Below are 19,434 nucleotides of genomic sequence, written 5' to 3'. Positions count from 1 at the left end.
TGTTTTCATTTTCATTCATTTCTTTGCATATTTTGATTTCTTCTATAATTTGTTGGTTATTCAGCAGCGTGTTGTTCAGCCTCCATATGTTGGCATTTTTCATAGTTTTTCTCCTGTAATTGAGATCTAATCTTACTGCATTGTGGTCAGAAAAGATGCTTGGAATGATTTCAAATTTTTTTGAATTTACCAAGGCTACATTTATGGCCCAGGATGTGATCTATCCTGGAGAAGGTTCTGTGTGAGCTTGAGAAGAAGGTGAAATTCATTGTTTGGGGGTGAAATGTCCTATAGATATCTATTAGGTCTAATCGGTCTATTGTATCATTTAAAGTTTGTGTCTCCTTGTCAATTTTCTGTTTAGTTGATCTATCCATAGGGGTGAGTGGGGTATTAAAGTCTCCCACTATTATTGTGCTGTTGTTAATTTCCCCTTTCATACTTGTTAGTAATTGTCTTACATATTGCGGTGCTCCTATGTTGGGTGCATATATATTTATAATTGTTTTATCTTCTTCTTGGATTGATCCTTTGATCATTATGTAGTGTCCTTCTTTGTCTCTTTTCACAGCCTTTGTTTTAAAGTCTATTTTATCAGATATGAGTATTGCTACTCCTGCTTTCTTTTGGTCTCTATTTGTGTGGAATATCTTTTTCCAGCCCTGCACTTTCAGTCTGAATGTGTCCCTCATTTTGAGGTGGGTCTCTTGTAGACAACATATCTGGGGGTCTTGTTTTTGTATCCATTCAGCCAGCCTTTGTCTTTTGGTTGGGGCATTCAACCCATTTACGTTTAAGGTAATTATTGATAAGTATGATCCCGTTGCCATTTGCTTTATTGTTTTGGGTTCGAGTTTATACACCCTTTCTGTGTTTTCTGTCTAGAGAAGGTCCTTTAGCATTTGTTGGAGATCTGGTTTGGTGATGCTGAATTCTCTCAGCTTTTGCTTGTCTGTAAAGCTTTTGATTTCTCCTTCATATTTGAATGAGATCCTTGCTGTGTATAGTAATCTGGGCTGTAGGTTATTTTCTTTCATCACTTTAAGTATGTCCTGCCATTCCCTCCTGGCCTGAAGAATTTCTATTAAAAGATCAGCTGTTATCCTTATGGGGATCCCCTTGTGTGTTATTTGTTGCTTTTTCCTTGCTGCTTTTAATATTTTTTCTTTGTGTTTGATCTTTGTTAATTTGACTATTATGTGTCTTGGGGTATTTCACCTTGGGTTTATCCTGTTTGGGACTCTCTGGGATTCTTGGACTTGGGTGACTCTTTCCTTCCCCATTTTAGGGAAGTTTTCAACTATTATCTCCTCAAGGATTTTCTCATGGTCTTTCTTCTTGTCTTCTTCTTCCGGGACTCCTATGATTCGGATGTTGGGGCGTTTAACTGTCCCAGAGGTCTCTGAGATTGTCCTCATTTCTTTTAATTCGTTTTTCTTTTTTCCTCTCTGTTTCATTTATTTCTACCATTCTATCTTCTAACTCACTTATTCTATCTTCTGCCTCCGATATTCTACTGTTGGTTCCCTCCAGACTGTTTTTGATCTCATCTATTGCATTATTCATTGTATATTGACTCTTTTTTATTTCTTCTAGATCCTTGTTAAACCTTTCTTGCATCTTCTCAATCCTTGTCTCCAGGTTATTTATCTGTAACTCCAATTTGTTTTCAAGATTTTGGATCAATATCACTATCATTATTCGGAATTCTTTATCAGGTAGGTTCCCTATCTCTTCCTCTTTTGTTTCTGTTGGTTTGCATTTATCCTGTTCCTTTATTTGCTGGGTATTTCTCTGCCTCTTCATCTTGCTTATATTGCTTTGCTTGGGGTGGCCTTTCCCTTCTGGCAGTTTGTGGAGTTCTCTTTATTATGTAGTTTCCTTGCTGTGGGTGGGGCTGGACGAGTGACTTGTCAAGGTTCCCTGGTTATGGAAGCTTGTGTCGGTGTTCTGGTGGATGGAGCTGGATTTCTTCTCTCTGGAGTGCAATGAAGTGTCAGTAATGAGTTATGAGATGTCAGTGGGTTTGGAGTGACTTTGGGCAGCCTGTATATTGAAACTCAGGGCTATTTTCCTGTGTTGCTGGAGAATTTGCGTGGTATGTCTTGCTCTGGAACTTGTTGACCCTTGGGTGGTGCTTGGTTTCAGTGTAGGTACGGAGGCGTTTGATGAGCTCCTATCAATTAATGTTCCCTGGAGTCAGGAGTTCTCTGCTGTTCTCAGGATTTGGACTTAAGCCTCCTGCCTCTGGTTTTAAGTCATATTCTTGCAGTAGGCTCAAGACTTCTCTATCTGTCACTTCCAAGGCGGTTCCCTCTGTTTTACTTCTGTTTGCTGGCCTCTTCAGTGTCCAATTTCCGCCCTGACACTAGGGGGCGGTGGTGGTTCCTTTTTAAGGTTCACTTGTTCAGTCGTGCTGTGGGGAGGGAGGAATGCTGCAAACAAATATCACTGGCGTCTGTGGGGAGTGCCCCCAGTGTCTCTGCCACACTGGGTTTGCCCCCACTCACGGCGTGTGTGCTGTCCCAGTCTACACTGCTCAGGCTCTAGGTTGCTCTGCCGGGAACTATCTGAGGTGGGCCCTGGGTTGCATGCACTTCCCAGGTCTAAGCCGCTCAGGTTCAGGTACTCAGGTACTCCTAAAAGGTGGAGATTCGGTTGGGCCTGCGTTTTGTGCCCTTCCCCGGTCTGAGCAGCTCAGGTGACCAGGTGTTTAGTGAGTGTGGTTGCTGCGACTTATCGCCTCCCCTGTCCCTGCTGCTGTGTTTTCTGGGTGTACAACTGGCGCACCTTCTCAGGCAGATGTCGACCGTCCAGAAACCCAAGAAGTCTTGGTTAGCGACAAAGCCTGCCTGCAGTTTGGTATCAGATGCCTCTCTGTAGCCGTGATTGCCCCCTCCCGGCTCTGGCTGCCCTCGCCTGCCTGTCTCCCATGGGGGATGGGCTGACCACAGCCGACTAGCTCTGCTTTTCGCCTTTTCGCGGGGTAGCTATCCCACGGTCTGCTTTGCTATCTCCATTTAACTCTCTCAGATTGCCCTCGGGGCATTCAGGCCCAGTCCTCACTCTAAGCAGTGCAGCCCGCGCCTCCCTGCCCAGCCCCCGCTTGCTAGTGGCAGATGAGGGCGTCTGCGCAGCTTCTCTGCTGGGAGTTACCGTTGGGCACGTAATCTGTGAGTTTTAATTATTTCTTTCTTTTTCTCCTGGTTATGTTGCCCTCTGAGGTTCCAAGGCTTGCCACAGACTCGCCAGTGAGAGTGTTTCCTGGTGTTTGGAAACTTCTCTCTTTTTTAAGCCTCCCTTCCCGTGATGGAGCTCCGTCCCTACCTCTTTTGTCTCTCTTTTTATCTTGTATGTTTTTTCCTACCTCCTTTCGAAGACAGTGGGCTGCTTTTCTGGGTGCCTGATGTTCTCTGCCAGTATTCAGAAGTTGTTTTGTGAGATTTACTCAGAACTCAAATGTTCTTTTGATGAATTTGTGGGGGAGAAAGTGGTCTCCCCGTCCTATTCCTCCGCCATCTGGTTCCCTCCCAACTTCACTTAAAATTTTAAAATGCAAATCAAAATTATTATGATTTTTTTGCCTATCAAATTAAAAAAATATGTTTTGTAACATCACTTGTCAGTGAGAATGTGGAGAACAGAGACAGTTTTATATATTTTGAAGAAACAACAGTAAAATCAGAATGATTTCAGTAGCTATGGAAAGGTCAAAGTATTCAGTAAACTTTTTCTGCTTGGGAAAAAATTAGTATTAGCTTCACAGAACACACCAATACAGGTTCTGGATGTATTAACAATGTGATTGTTGAAAAAAGTAAAAACCCAAAGTTTATGAGAAGAACATGAAGAAGTCTTCACTGAAGGTGTACTTGTTAGTTTGATGTGTAGTCAAGAGGGTAGTCGACCCTTCAGTTCAGTTCAGTTCAGTCGCTCAGTCGTGTCCAACTCTCCACGACCCCATGAATCACAGCACGCCAGGCCTCCCTATCCATCACCAACTCCCTGAGTTCACTCAAACTCATGTTCACAGAGTCGGTGATACCATCCAGCCATCTCATTCTCGGTCGTCCCCTTCTCCTCCCGCCCCCAACCTTTCCCAGCATCAGAGTCTTTTCCAGTGAGTCAACTCGTCGCATGAGGTGGCCAAAGTATTGCAGTTTCAGCTTTAGCATCAGTCCTTCCAATGAACACCCAGGATCAATCTCCCTTAGAATGGACTGGTTGGATCTCCTTGCGGTACAAGGGACTCTTAAGAGTCTTCTCCAGCACCACAGTTCAAAAGCATCAATTCTTCGGCGATCAGCTTTCTTCACAGTCCAACTCTCACATCCATACATGACCACGGGAAAAACCATAGCCTTGACTAGACGGACCTTGGTTGGCAAAGTAAAGTCTCTGCTTTTTAATATACTATCAAGGTTGGTCATAACTTTCCTTCCAAGGAGTAAGCGTCTTTTAATTTCCTGGCTGCAATCAGCATCTGCAGTGATTTTGGAGACCAAAAAAATAAAGTCTGACACTGTTTCCACTGTTTTTCCATCTATTTCCCATGAAGTGATAGGACCAGATGCCATGATCTTTGTTTTCTGAATGTTGAGCTTCAAGCCAACCTTTTCACTCTCCTCTTTCACTTTCATCAAGAGGCTTTTGAGTTCCTCTTCACTTTCTGCCATAAGGGTAGTGTCATCGGCATATCTGAGATTATTGATATTTCTCCCAGCAATCTTGATTCCAGCCTGTGCTTCTTCCAGCCCAGCGTTCCTCATGATGTACTCTGCATATAAGTTAAATAAGCAAGGTGACAATATACAGCCTTGACGCACTCCTTTTCCTATTTGGAACCAGTCTGTTGTTCCATGTACAGTTCTGACTGTTGCTTCCTGACCTGCATACAGGTTTCTCAAGAGGCAGGTCAGGTGGTCTGGGATTCCCATCTCTTGAAGAATTTTCCACAGTTTATTGTGATCCACACAGTCAAAGGCTTTGGCATAGTCAATGAAGCAGAAATAGATGTTTTTCTGGAACTCTCTTGCTTTCTCTATGATCCAGCGGATGTTGGCAATTTGATCTCTGGTGCCTCTGCCTTTTCTAAAACCTGCTTGAACATCTGGGAGTTCACGGTTCACATATTGCTGAAGCCTGGCTTGGAGAATTTTGAGCATGACTTGACTAGCGTGTGAGATGAGTGCAATTGTGCGGTAGTTTGAGCATTCTTTGGCATTGCCTTTCTTTGGGATTGGAATGAAGACTGACCTTTTCCAGTCCTGTGGCCACTGCTGAGTTTTCCAAATTTGCTGGCATATTGAGTGCAGCACTTTCACAGCATCATCTTTCAAGGTTTGAAATAGCTCAACTGGAATTCCATCACCTCCACTAGCTTTGTTCATAGTGATGCTTTCTAAGGCCCACTTGACCTCACATTCCAAGATGTCTGGCTCTAGGTCAGTGATCATGTTATCGTGACTATCTTGCTCGTGAAGATCTTTTTTGTACAGTTCTTCTGTGTATACTTGCCACCTCTTCTTAATATCTTCTGCTTCTGTTAGGTCCCTACCATTTCTGGCCTTTATCGAGCCCATCTTTGCATGAAATGTTCCCTTGGATTCTCTAATTTTCTTGAAGAGATCTCTTGTTTTTCCTATTCTGTTGTTTTCCTCTATTTCTTTGCATTGATCACTGAGGAAGGCTTTCTTATCTCTCCTTGCTATTCTTTGGAACTCTGCATTCAGATGCTTATATCTTTCCTTTTCTCCTTTGCTTTTCACTTCTCTTCTTTTCACAGCTATTTGTAAGGCCTCCTCAGACAGCCATTTTGCTTTCTTGCATTTCTTTTCCATGGGGATGGTCTTGGTCCCTGTCTCCTGTACAATGTCATGAACCTCCGTCCAGAGTTCATCAGGCACTCTATCTATCAGATCTAGTCCCTTAAATCTATTCCTCACTTCCACTGTATAATCATAGGGATTTGATATCAAAGGGCAAAATGATAGGATACTGAATGAGGAACTCCCCAGGTCGGTAGGTGCCCAGTATGCTACTGGAGCTCAGTGGAGAAATAACTCTAGAAGGAATAAAGGGATGGAGCAAAAGCAAAACCAATACCCAGTTCTGTATGTGACCGGTGATAGAAGCAAGGTCCGGTGCTGTAAAGAGCAGTATTGCATAGGAACCTGGAATGTTAGGTCCACGAATCAAGGCAAATTGGAAGTGGTCAAACAGGAGATGGCAAGAGTGAACGTCGACATTCTAGGAATCAGTGAATTAAAATGGACTGGAATGGGTGAATTTAACTCAGATGACCATTATATCTACTACTGTGGGCAGGAATCCCTTAGAAGAAATGGAGTAGCCATCATGGTCAACAAAAGAGTCCGAAATGCAGTACTTGGAAGCAATCTTAAAAACGACAGAATGATTTCTGTTCGTTTCCAAGGAAAACCATTCAATATTACAGTAATCCAGGCCTATGCCCCAACCAGTAATGCTGAAGAAGCCGAAGTTGAACGGTTCTATGAAGACCTACAAGACCTTTTAGAACTAACACCCAAAAAAGATGTCCTTTTCATTATAGGGGACTGGAATGCAAAAGTAGGAAGTCAAGAAACCCCTGGAGTAACAGGCAAATTTGGCCTTGGAATACGGAATGAAGCAGGGCAAAGGCCAATAGAGTTTTGCCAAGAGAACACACTGGTCATACCAAACACCCTCTTCCAACAACACAAGAGAAGACTCTACACGTGGACATCACCAGATGGTCAACACCGAAATCAGATTGATTATATTCTTTGCAGCCAAAGATGGAGAAGCTGTATACAGTTAGCAAAAACAAGACCAGGAGCTGACTGTGGCTCAGATCATGAACTCCTTATTGCCAAATTCAGACTTAAATTGAAGAAAGTAGGGAAAACCACTAGACCATTCAGGTATGACCTAAATCAAATCCAATGAACACCCAGGACTAATCTCCTTTAGAATGGACTGGTTGGATCTCCTTGCAGCCCAAGGGACTCTCAAGAGTCTTCTCCAACACCACAGTTCAAAAGCATCGATTCTTCGGCAATCAGCTTTCTTCACAGTCCAACTCTCACATCCATACATGACCACTGGAAAAACCATAGCCTTGACTAGAAGGACCTTTGTTGGCAAAGTAATGTCTCTGATTTTTCATATGCTATCTAGGTTGGTCATAACTTTCCTTCCAAGGAGCAAGCGTCTTTTAATTTCATGGCTGCAATTAGCATCCGCAGTGATTTTGGAGCCCAAAAAAATAAAATCAGACACGGTTTCCACTGTTTCCCCATCTATTTCCCATGAAGTGATGGGACTAGATGCCATGATCTTTGTTTTCTGAATGTTGAGCTTTAAGCCAACCTTTTCACTCTCCTCTTTCACCTTCATCAAGAGGCTTTTTAGTTCTTCTTCACTTTCTGCCATAAGGGTGGTGTCATCTGCATATCTGAGGTTATTGATATTTCTCCCGACAATCTTGATTCCAGCTTGTGCTTCTTCCAGGCCAGCGTTCCTCATGATGTACTCTGCAGTTTACCCTTAGGAAACTCCAATTTCTTCAGGAAGAGGCTGAGGGGAGATGGGAGTATCCCTGAAGAAAGTCATATGAGAGCCAAGGAGACCACTCAAAAGCCAGCAGCACATTGAACACATGTAAGATATACAGGGTCTGTAAGATGGCTGGATGGCATCGCCAACTCAATGGACTTGAGTTTGAATGAACTCCGGGAGTTGGTGATGGACATGGAAGCCTGGCGTGCTGCAGTCTATGGGGTCACAAAGAGTTGGCACGACTGAGTGAACTGAACTGAACTGAGTATGGAAAGAGCTCGGAATCCATGAAACGATTTTGTGAAACAGGAAGCAGAGACTGAGAGAGCAGACTGGCTGTCGTGTGGGAAGCCTTCCTCCCAGCAGGGAAGTGGACCAGAGTTTAGTCTCAGATGAGGTTGGGTAGGATTTTTAAGGCCAAAGACTGAAATAAATGGGAAGAGCTCTGCCTCACACTGGAACAGCAAGTACGTGAGCCACTGAGCCCAGTGATGTGGACTCTCGGGCCAGAGTTCCCGGGGCTGTGGTCTGCACAGAAGGGGTTAAGTCCAGGATCAGCCTCCCCTGCTTGTCTGATTTGGTTCACAGCCCCCAGCCAGGACTGCATTACCGTAATGTACTTGTAAAGGAGCAAATAACAGAATTAGAAGCACAAACAGCCAACAACTGTATGGAAAATGTTTGTCCACACTGACAGTTGTGCTCGTTAAAAGTAGATGCTAGTGCTGGTGGATCAGTCAGGGTCTCCCATAGACCCAGAGCCTACAGGACACGTACAGACGTGTACAGGGCTTCCTTGGTGGCTCAGCGGTAAAGAACCCACCTGCCAGCGCAGGAGGCATGGGTTCAGTCCCTGGGTTGGGATGACGCCCTGGAGAAAGAAATGGCAACCCACTGCAGGAGTCTTGCCTGGGAAATCCCATGGACAGAAGAGCCTGGCAGGCTACAGTTCATGGGGTTGCAAAGAGTCAGATACGGCCTAGCAACTAAACAACAACACAGACATATATAGAAAGAGAGTCACTACAAGGAATCACCCCCAGACTATTATGGATGCCAACAGGCCCCCAGATCTGTGGTTGGCAGGCTCAAGATTCAGGAAAAGCTGCTGTTTTCAGTTTCAAGTACCAGAACAGGAAAACCCTGATGTCCCAGCTTAAAAGGCAGATGGAATTCCTTCTTATTTAGAGGCAGGTCAAGGTCTTCTTCTATTCAACCTTTCAACTGATTAGACTCCCTACATTAGGGAGTGCTATCTGCTTTGCCCTGTGTACCAATTTAAAATCCATCCAAAAATACCCTCACCCAAATACCTAGAATCATATTTGACCAAATATCTGGACATGCCCTGGCCCAGTCAAATTGATGCAACTGGTCATCACACCATGTGAGATGCACAAATATTCAGAAGATGAAAGATGTTAAGTACTAGTGAGGGGAGACCCGTGTGCATTTTTAATGTGTTGATGCCAGAGGCAGAAACTGTACCAGGTCTCAGAGTGCAATAGGGTACAGGCATAAAGATCAGCTGCCAGTCCCCAAGAGTGTGACCAGGAGGACAGAGTGAGCATTCTTCGCCATATTGTTTATAACAATAAAAAATAAAAATAGTCTCATGGGCCACTAATATGATGGATAAATAAATTTAGTTAATATACCCATTAAAGGAAAAAAAAGACTGACTTAGATATTCATGGAGTTAGTGAAAAGATCATCTTGTAGAATTAATGAATGCTGTGATCCTTATTTTGGAAAAGTTAAAACCAATAAAATAAAACCCACCAGCATGCACACACATCTGTAGGGAATCCACCTGGTTCTAAGTAGGACTGAGGTTTTTATGTGGGTTAGTTTCTCTTTTTCCTTTGCCACGTCTTCATTGCTTGGATTTCTGCAAGCAGATGTTCATTTTGAATTTTTTAAAAATAGATAATTTTAAATATGTATGTTAGAAATTAAAAAATGTAAAACAGGATGCTCTTAAATTAACTGATACATGTGATAGGATAAGGACAGAGGGATTTGCACAAGGTCTTGGGGCTTGAGGGAGGAGAACCGTGATAGAAGGGAGGGACCCAGCTCCTCAAGGCAGGACTCTTTCACACCAGGTCGCTGTTTCTCAACTGACATAGTGGGAGTGTAGCAGGAGGGCTTGGTTAGGAGGAGGGAATCTGGGCCCAGGGATTCACACATCTTGCCCTGAGGGAAGGCCTTGGGGTCTGCTGTCAGACTCAGTGCTTACCTACTGTTCATTGCTCTGGGGTTCAGAGGAGTTTCTGGGTTCCGTTCCCAGCCCTGCAGGTGAGAGGGGTCAGAAAAAGGGTGGCCACAGGGGACACAGTAGAAGCGGAAGTCCCACAGCACTTTAGAGGCCAGAACACGAACAACTTTACCTAATTGGCCGTTCGAGGCCCAAAGACCCGCTGTGCTGGTGGAGAGATCTTCCCAGCAGAGTGTCCCCAAGGTGCAGGCACCCTGATGTGCTTCCCAACTGACGGACAGAGTGGAGGGCAGGTGACTGAGTCCATGCCCTGCTCTGCTTCCATCAAGACCCAGGAGTTCCTGCAGCCAGAGCCTGCCGCCCTCCTCGGGCCCCTCCTCACTCTCACGTCCCTGCGCAGGAGGCCAGAGGTGGATGACGGAGGGAGTCCTCAGTGCCACATCATTATCATCAGCACAGACCGGGGTCAGGAGTCCTGTCCTCCCCGGGAGCACAGCGTCCTGGGTGAGCCATGCCCCTCCTGACATCACAGGAGCGGTGCGGCCATCACTCAGCAGAGCGTGGTCAGCACCACTGACAGGTGAGTCCTGGGAGCCTGGATCCTGGACATCACAGTCCCCACTCCCCACTGCCCTGGGCAGGGTCAGCTAGGGCAGCGGGTCTGAGCTTAATGAGAAGTAGAAATAATCAGGAGTTCTATAGTAAATGTGGGTTTTACTTTGGTGCCAAAGATTCTGCATTTGACAGGCTCTTGGCTTCTCAAGCTGATGCTGCAGGAGCTTAGACCACACGAGTAATGAGAGTTCACAAGGAAAGGGCTCAGGACACAGTCACTACAAATAGATGCTCATAAATGGCATGGATTCTTCTGCTTTGCCTGGGAAAGTACTTCTCAGGCTCAACTCAAAGGCGGGTTTATTGAACCCACCACCACAGCCCCACTTGGGTCATCTCACAAGCCAAAAGAATGTGAGTTTGTTTTTCCAAAAACCAAACCAGAAGCTTGGCTTCCCAGATGAAAACGCCAACTGCTTCTCGTGTTCTCCCCCAGGCATCCTAAGGTCACTGTTGTGATGACCCAAGGGCCCTGAGGTGGACAAATTGCTCTGGGAAACAGTCTCAAATATGAAGCCGGAAACCCCAGGGACACAGAAGCAGGGTCACTCAATCTGGGGTGGTGGGTGGGAGATGGCCCCTCTGGTCACATTTGACACCATTATGTGGGTGAGCTCGTGGGAGGGCAGAGCGGAGGGAGGGAAAGGACGTGGCCCCCTCAGGTGTGAGTGTGACCTGGACAGGTGCACGGCTAAGGTGTATGGGCAGACCCTCAACTCCACCCAGAGCACCAGGAGGGGGTCTACCGGCATCCCCTCTGCTGTCATGTGAGGGTGGGGTCAAGTAGCCCGGGAAAGGAATGGCAGACCACCCACTCTTTCACCACACCTGTATTGTTAGAATGCCGCGGCTCTCATAGACCACCTTCCAAAAGAACGTCAGGATGAGAGGGAACGTGAGGAGCATCCCTTCTCCCTCTCACTGACCATCCAGACTCTGCCTGCACACCTCCACCCACATGGAGCTCACTCCCTGCAAAGAAAGCCAGATCCACGACGCTACAGCTCTGACCCCCAGAAAACATGGAATCTCTCTGAAACCAGCCTCCGCCCTCTGACCAATCGTCTCCCCCTCCCTGGGAGGCACAGTTGCTCTGTGCCCACCTTCCTTCCCCACTCCTCCCTTTTTAGACTCAATCTCCTCTGACCCTTCCTCTGGCCATCACACAGTGGGTCCCCATGTCCCATGAGAGTGTGGTGGTCAGGCCTGCTCAAGACAGACCAGAGAGGCCTGGGCTGTGACAGGGACAGGAAGCAGCACCCAGCAGGAGGGTCCAGACGCTGAGCAGATGTGGCCGTGCTGGAGGCTCCCACGGCTCCAAGCGATCACCCCACAGGGTGTGCAGAGGAGCCAGGGGCATGGAAGTAAGGACAGGGGCAGACATGCTCAGGTCCTGAATGTGTCACAGCCTCTGTCCCACTGCTTCTCAGACCATAGAGTTGGGCTGTCCCCTTTCTATTAATTGTCCAACATCTGGACATTGGCTAAAAGCACCCTGAGGTCTCAATGATGCAGAGAACTGGTCCAGGCTCAAAAAAAAAAAAAAACAAAGATGCTGAGTTGGGGCTGAGCATCCACAGGGGAGAGAGACAGAAAGCACACGAATTAGCCTGGTGAGGACTGGTCCCTGCTCCGCTGCCAGCTTAGTGTGCGAGTGGAGCAATCACTAGGTCAGTCCTGAAACAGAAGGTGCTTAATAACACTTCTGAGATTAATGACTCCGTAAAATCAGGTGAGGAAAACACAGGGCTACATACTTGAGCAACATGTGTAGATGCAACAGCTCAGGAGCATCCTTGAGGTGGAGCAGTATTTCCTTGAAAGGAGTGAAACATGGCTACATTTCTGTTTTACACCGAAGGCTCTCAGCTCAGACAGACACCTGTGACGCCCCCTCGGATCCTCAGCAACACTGTTTCTTACGGAGGGAGCGCTCCAGGCAAGTATGTGAAGATGTGAATCAGAGGACTGTTTGCCATTTCAGGCCAGTCTGAGCTCCTCTGAAAGCAGAGCTGGGCGGCTGGTGATCCCTTAGTCAGTGGGCAGTGAGCCACTGAGGGGCTCCTGTTCTCCAAGAGGGTATGACCCTGTGGCCTTGACCTGCTCCCTCTCCCCGCCTCCCACCAGCTCTCTGCTCTCTGCTCCGTGTCCCCCAGCTCAGGGCCATGTCAACCCCTCAAAACGGACACCTCTCAGTGACGCCTCTGCAGGAGTTTGTGCTGGAGGGCTTTGAGGGTGGTCTGCAGACCCAGGCCCTGCTGTTTGTTCTGTTCCTTCTCCTGTACGTGGTGGCCATCCTGGTGAACCTCACCGTATCATGGTCATCACACTGGATGCCCGTCTGCACTCCCCGATGTACTTCTTCCTCAAGAACCTCTCCTTCCTGGACCTGTGCTACTCATCTGTCATCCACCCCAAGGCCCTGGTCAGTCAACTTCCTGTCCTCCTCCAAGGTCATCACCTTTGGGGGATGTGCCACACAGCTGTTCTTCTTCTTACTGGCTACAACTGAGGCATTCCTCTTGGCCGTGATGGCCTATGACCGCTTCGTGGCCACCTGCAGCCCCCTGCGCTACCCCATCTCCATGTGCCCCTCGGTCTGTGCCCGCCTGGTGCTGGGCTCTTACTGTGGGGGCTGCCTCAGCTCCATCCTGCAGGCCAGCTTCACATTCAGCCTCCCGTTCTGCAGCTCCAACCACATCGACCACTTCCACTGTGATGTGCCGCCTCTGCTCAAGCTTGCCTGTGCTGACACGACCCTCAATGACCTGCTCTTGTTTGGCGTCTGTGGGGTCATCATTGTGGGTGTGACAACTGTGGTCCTCGTCTTCTACGGCTACATCACAGTGACCATCCTGAGGATGCGCTCAGGAGGACGCAGACACAAGCTCTTCTCCACCTGTGGCTCCCACGTGACGGCCGTGTCCCTCTGTTACGGGACCCTCTTTGTCACGCATGCCCAGCCGGGAGCTGTGGGGTCCATGGAGCAGGGCAAGGCAGTCTCTGTTTCCACACCCTGGTCATCCCGATGCTCAACCCGCTCGTCTACAGCCTGAGAAACAAGGAGGTCAAGGATGCCCTGTGGAGACTGGGGCGGAAGCACACAGCCACGGGAAGGAGGGCGGCCGGAGGGGACAGTGTCCTGAGGGCTGGACACGAGGACTGGGGAGGCACTGGGTTTCGTCTGAGGAATTCATTCTGCATTCGTGCTACTCATTGTTTCACCCGTGTCACTGAGTCCTTTGTGGAAGCACGTGTCGGACCAAACATGCAAGTCTGAGACGCAGAGATGGGTAATGCCACTGGAAAAACAATGGCCCGTGATGGCGCAAAATTCTAATCTCGAAGCCTGGACAATACAGCAGGCAGAGTAATGAGCAGAGTATTGAGACAACACGTGTGTTCCAGGTTCAACGTCCTCCAGGGGAGGCATGAAACTAATAGTGTTCGGCCTCTCCCTTCACTTCATCTTTGAATCTAACGTACAATGCGTGCTTAGCCACCTCCCCTGGAGTACGTGGCGGGGGGGGCGTCAGGACACTCAGACCGGCCCCGCCCTTGGTGACAGCCTGGGTCACCACAGGCCATTCGGGAAGTTAGGAAGACCACGTTTCCCCTCAGTCCTGCAGCAGGGCTGTTCCTCCCCTCCCGCTTCTGTTCACCGATGCTGCCACCCAGCAAGGCAGCAGGGAGCACCTGTGCTGCTGCTTCAGAGGCTCCTCGTGCTCCCTGTCCTGGGTTCCTCCCCCCAGACAGCAGCTGGGAGTCCCAGGGAGCCAACATGGATGCCTGACACCCAAAGTTCACCATCCAACCTGACAGGCGACACTGTCCTGACTACTTGTGACACTAAGAAAGGGGGCTTGTCAGCACAGACACCTCTGAAGAAGGATGAAGCTCACTGTGGCTACAACAGAGAGCAGGCGGTGGAGAGGGAAGGTGCCCTTTCTTGGTGGTGAGCACAGCCCCCTGCTCTCTGTCCCAGACTCCCTGGGACCCTTAATTTTGACCTGCCCAGTCAGCGCTCCATTCTTGCCCTCCATGGACCCAACACACAGCCTGGACTCAGAGCCCAGTGGCCTCCTTTTAGTAGAATCATGCACTCTCACAGTCACTCCCAAGGCCCCCTGGACACGGAGACAGTCTGTACTGTGCAGGGTCAGTAGGAATGTGGCTTGTCTGTCGGAGCATGGCTCTCCCTTCCCAGGAGAACTGCCTGAAGGGGCTGACAGCTAAGTTATCGGACTGCAGCTCATTATTACTCAATCTGATATACACGATACGGCCTCTGTCGAACTCTTTTGCCCACTGAGCTCCAAAATTAATTCTAAGTCTGTCCTACTTGACTATATTTATCTGGGAATGCAATTTTTAAAACGAAATCCCCAAACTTTCTGCTCCACAAATGACATGGTTTCCTAACCTCTCAGGTGAGCATCGTCCCACCCCCAGCCTGTCTCCCACCCTCTTCCTGCTCCTCCTCCTCCCTCCTTCCTCTTCCTGTTCATTTCACCCCGGTCTCTCACTTGTTCTCCCATTCCATGGGTTTTCCAAAGCACTGGACTCCTAATCTTAAACCAGACTTGGAATGGAAAAAAGAAAGTGCAATCTTCTTTTTCTCTTACACAAGAGTGCAATTATCATCGATATGAAAAATTTTAATGTGCAAACAGTGAAGTATCCATTGTTCTTAGGCTTCCCTGGTGGCTCAGTGGTAAAGAATCTGCCTGCTGATGCAGGAGATGCAGGTTCAATACCTGGCCTGGGAAGGTCCTCTGGAGAAGGAAATGGCAATCCAGTCCATTACTTTTGCCTGGAAAACCCCATGGACTGAGGAGCCTGCCAGGCAATAGGCCATGGGGTCGCAAAGAGTCGGACATGACTCAGCAACTGGACAACAACAACTTATTGTTCTTAGAAAAGCATTGGTTAGGACTTTGGAATAAATCAAGAGAGCTGGTCAGATATTAATAGAATAGAAATTCTCCAATAATCTGAAGGAAAAGATTTTTTTAAAATCCCACAGATTGTGTTTCTGTTTACATTACCTATATTTCAGATATCAGTGGAAATCACTGCACAATGTTAGAAGTGTTTTATTTTGTTTGTTCATCCCATACAATGCTTTACAAGCTGCTGTCATAGGTAAGTTCTCAGTACATGACTCTTGGTGAGTATCAGTTCAGTTCAGTCACTCAGTCGTGTCCAGCTCTTTGTGACCCCGTGGACCGCAGCATGCCAGCCCGCCCCCCCCTTTCCAACACCAACTCCCAGAATTTACTCAAACTCATGTCCATTGAGTCGGTGATGACGTCCAACCATCTCATCCTCTGTCATCCCCTTCTCCTCATGCCCTCAATCTTTCCTAACATCATGATCTTTTCAGATGAGTCAGTTCTTCCCATCAGGTGGCCAAAGTATTGGAGTTTCAGCTTTAGCATCAGTCCTTCCAATGAACACCCAGGACTGATCTCCTTTAGAATGGACTGGTTGGATCTCTTTGCAGTCCAAGGGACTCTCAAGAGTCTTCTCCAACACCACAGTTCAAAAGCATCAATTCCTCGGTGCTCGGTTTTCTTTTTAGTCCAACTCTCACATCCATACATGAGTACTGGGAAAACCACAGCCTTGACTAGACAGACCTTTGCTGGCAGGTTATGTCTCTGCTTTTTACTATGTTGTCTAGGTTGGTCACGGTTTTTCTTCCAAGGAGAAAGCATCTTTGAATTTCATGGCTGCAGTCACCATCTGCAGTGATTTTGGAGCCCCCCAAAATAAAGTCTGTCACTGTTTGCATTGTTTCCCATCTATTTGCCATGAAGTGATGGGACCAGATGCCAGGATCTGGCATTACCTTTCTTTGGGATTGGAATGAAAATTGATCTTTTCCAGTCCTGTGGCAACTGCTGAGTTTTCCAAATTTGCTGACATATTGAGTGCAGCACTTTCACAGCATCATCTTCCAGGATTTGAAATAGCTCAACTGGAATTCCATCACCTCCACTAACTTTGTTCATAGTGATGCTTCCTAAGGCCCACTTGACTTTGCATTCCAGGATACCTGGCTCTAGGTGAGTGATCACACCATCATGATTATCTGGGTCGTGAGATCTTTTTTGTACAGTTCTTCTGTGTATTCTTGCCACCTCTTGTTAATATCTTCTGCTTCTGTTGGGTCCATACCATTTCTGTCCTTTATTGTGCCCATCTTGGCCATTCATCAAATCCCTTACGCTTATACAGTGAAAGTGAGAAATAGATTCAAGGATTAGATCTGATAGACAGAGTGCCTGATGAACTATGGACAGAGGTTTGTGACATTGTACAGGAGACAGAGATCAAGATCATCCCCAAGAAAAAGAAATGCAGAAAGCCAAAATTATTGTCTGAAGAGGCCTACAAATAGCTTTGACAAGACAGAAGTGAGAGGAAAAGGAGAAAAGGAAAGATATACCCTTTTGAATGCAGTGTTCCAAAGAATAGCAAGGAGAGATAAGAACGCCTTCCTCAGCATTCTCTTGGCAAAACTCTACTAGCCTCTGCCTGCTTCATTCTGTACTCCAAGGCCAAATTTGCCTGTTAGTCCAGGTGTTTCTTGACTTCCCACTTTTGCATTCCAGTCCCCTATAACAAAAAGGACACATTTTATGGGTGTTAGTTCTGGAAGGTCTTGTAGGTCTTCATAGAACCATTCAACTTCAACTTCTTCAGCATTACTGGTTGGGGCATAGACTTGGATTACTGTTTTATTGAATGACTTGCCTTGGAAACTAACAGAGATCATTCTATCGTTTTTGAGATTGCATCCAAGTACTGCATTTCAGACTCTTTTGTTGACTATGATGGCTACTCCATTTCTTCTAAGGGATTCTTGCCCACAGTAGCAGATATAATGGTCATCTGAGTTAAATTACCCATTCCAGTCCATTTTAAGTTCACTGATTCCTAGAATGTCGATGTTCACTCTTGCCATCTCCTGTTTGACCACTTCCAGTTTGCCTTGATTCATGGACATAACATTTCAGATTCCTATGCAATATTGCTCTTTACAGCATTGGACTTTACTTCCATCACCAGTCACATCCACAACTGGGTGTTGTTTTTGCTTTGGCTCCATCTCTTCATTCTTTCTGGATTTATTTCTCCACTCTTCTCCAGTAGCATTTTGGGCACCTACCGACTTGGGGAGTTCATCTTTCAGTGTCCTATCTTTTATCTTTTCATACTATTCATGGGGTTCCGAAGGCAAGAATACTGAAGCGGTTTTCCATAAATGGCATAGATTTGATATACCCATCAATACGACCAAGGATGGGACAAACAGAGACAACTACAATGCTGGATGTGTTACATTGCTACAAAAGTTTTGTAGGAAAACTGGCCAGATGAGCAGAGAAAGGAAGAATTTTATATGCTGCAGTTGCTCACCAAGAACACTGAACGGCCAGAATGATTTACAGCAAGAACAATTCACCCTCCTCTCCTCGTGGAAGTTATGACTGTAGACAGTCCAGACACACAGAGTCTTGGTGAAGAAACTAGAACAGAAGGGATGGATCGGCATGGGCAACCTTTCTGCTGATGCTTAGCCAATACTGTGTCACTAGGGCACCATATAGACTGCTTCAATTCCACAGAACTTCATTAAAAGGGAAGGCCTCTAGCCTGAGTACTGAGTACTGGGTTGACAAAAATGAAGAAAGTTGTAAGGAAAAGAACCTTCATAATGTAAGATTAATATGAAACTGAATGAGGTTGAGAAAAATGTGTCTTTCTACTCAGGAATCCATTTCTATTGTAGATATACACTTAGAGGGGGAAAATGTCCATTACATAATATACATTATTGAAAAATTCAAAAAAGGAAGCAATATAAACATTTCTCTAAAGAAGATTTCACAAGTAATTAGAGTATGTTATCACGTTTAAACAATAGAAATAAGAGAACTAGAATAAGGAAGAATTAAGAAAGGTGATCAAGATCTCTAAAGAGTGCATTTCACATAGAGCTGGAGAGATGACCCACCCCCGAGACAGGAGAGTAAAGGTGTATTGCTGACCATGCCAGGTAAAAGCAAACTCCCTCCCTGCCCTCCTGCGTCGGTCACCAGGGCCCTCGTAACTAGTTAACCCAAAACTGGTGACTTGTAGCAACAGGAATTTAGTCTCTTGAGGCCTGGAGAAAGATGTCCAAAATCGATTTGTCAGCAGGCTTGCTGGCCATGAAAGCTCTAGACAGGCATTCTTCCTTGCTTCTTCCTGGAGGCTCCTGGCATCCTTGGCGTCCACTCCCCTGTCCCTGCGTCACCCCAGCCTCCGCCCAGTCTTTACGTGCCCTTTGTCCACGTGTCTTGGGCCTCTGTATCGGTCCCTCTTCTTATAAGGACACCGGTCATTGGATTTAGGGCCCGCCTAACCCAGCATGACCTCATCCTAACTCATTCATTTGGAAAGACCCTATGTTACAATAAGATCTCCTTCTGAATGTCTGGGTAGACATTGTTAGAGGGAGACACTATTCACCTTACTGCACTGATGGTCAGTGTGCTTCAGGGGAATTTATATTCCGCAGTTGCTGAGTACAGTGCTCATCTACGCCAAGCGGGTCCATTAAGCTAATGTTTCGAATCAGTCTAACAAATGACTACAATTTCCCCTTGCTTCATTATTATTGAGAGGTATGTTAAGAAATCAACTGCAATTTGAATGTATGCACTTCACTTTACTTCTGTCAGTTTTTATATTTTAAATCTCTATTGTTGCTGCTGCTGCTGCTAAGTCACTTCAGTCGTGTCCGACTCTGTGTGACCCCATAGACGGAAGCCCACGAGGCTCCCCCTTCCCTGGGATTCTCCAGGCAAGAACACTGGAGTGGGTTGCCATTTACTTCTCCGATGTGTGAAAGTGAAAAGTTGAAAGTGAAGTCGCTCAGTCATGTCTGACTCGTAGCGACCCCATGGACTGCAGCCTACCAGGCTCCGCCGTCCATGGGATTTTCTAGGCAAGAGTACTGGAGTGGCTTGCCATTGCCTTCT

The 19,434-nt window shown here is 46.8% G+C and overlaps 1 pseudogene; it reads left to right on the top strand.

The window, feature by feature from the left end:
• The first annotated feature begins 12,534 nt into the window (after positions 1 to 12,534).
• Positions 12,535 to 14,192, top strand: LOC148777958 (olfactory receptor 9S13-like; annotated as a pseudogene).
• Positions 14,193 to 19,434: the final 5,242 nt, after the last annotated feature.

This window comes from Moschus berezovskii, chromosome 4 (assembly GCF_049115385.1).
Source record: "Moschus berezovskii isolate FMDL1 chromosome 4, NW_MosBer_1.0, whole genome shotgun sequence".
Classification (NCBI taxonomy): Eukaryota; Metazoa; Chordata; class Mammalia; order Artiodactyla; family Moschidae; genus Moschus; species Moschus berezovskii.
This window is presented reverse-complemented; position numbering and strand designations above follow the sequence as displayed.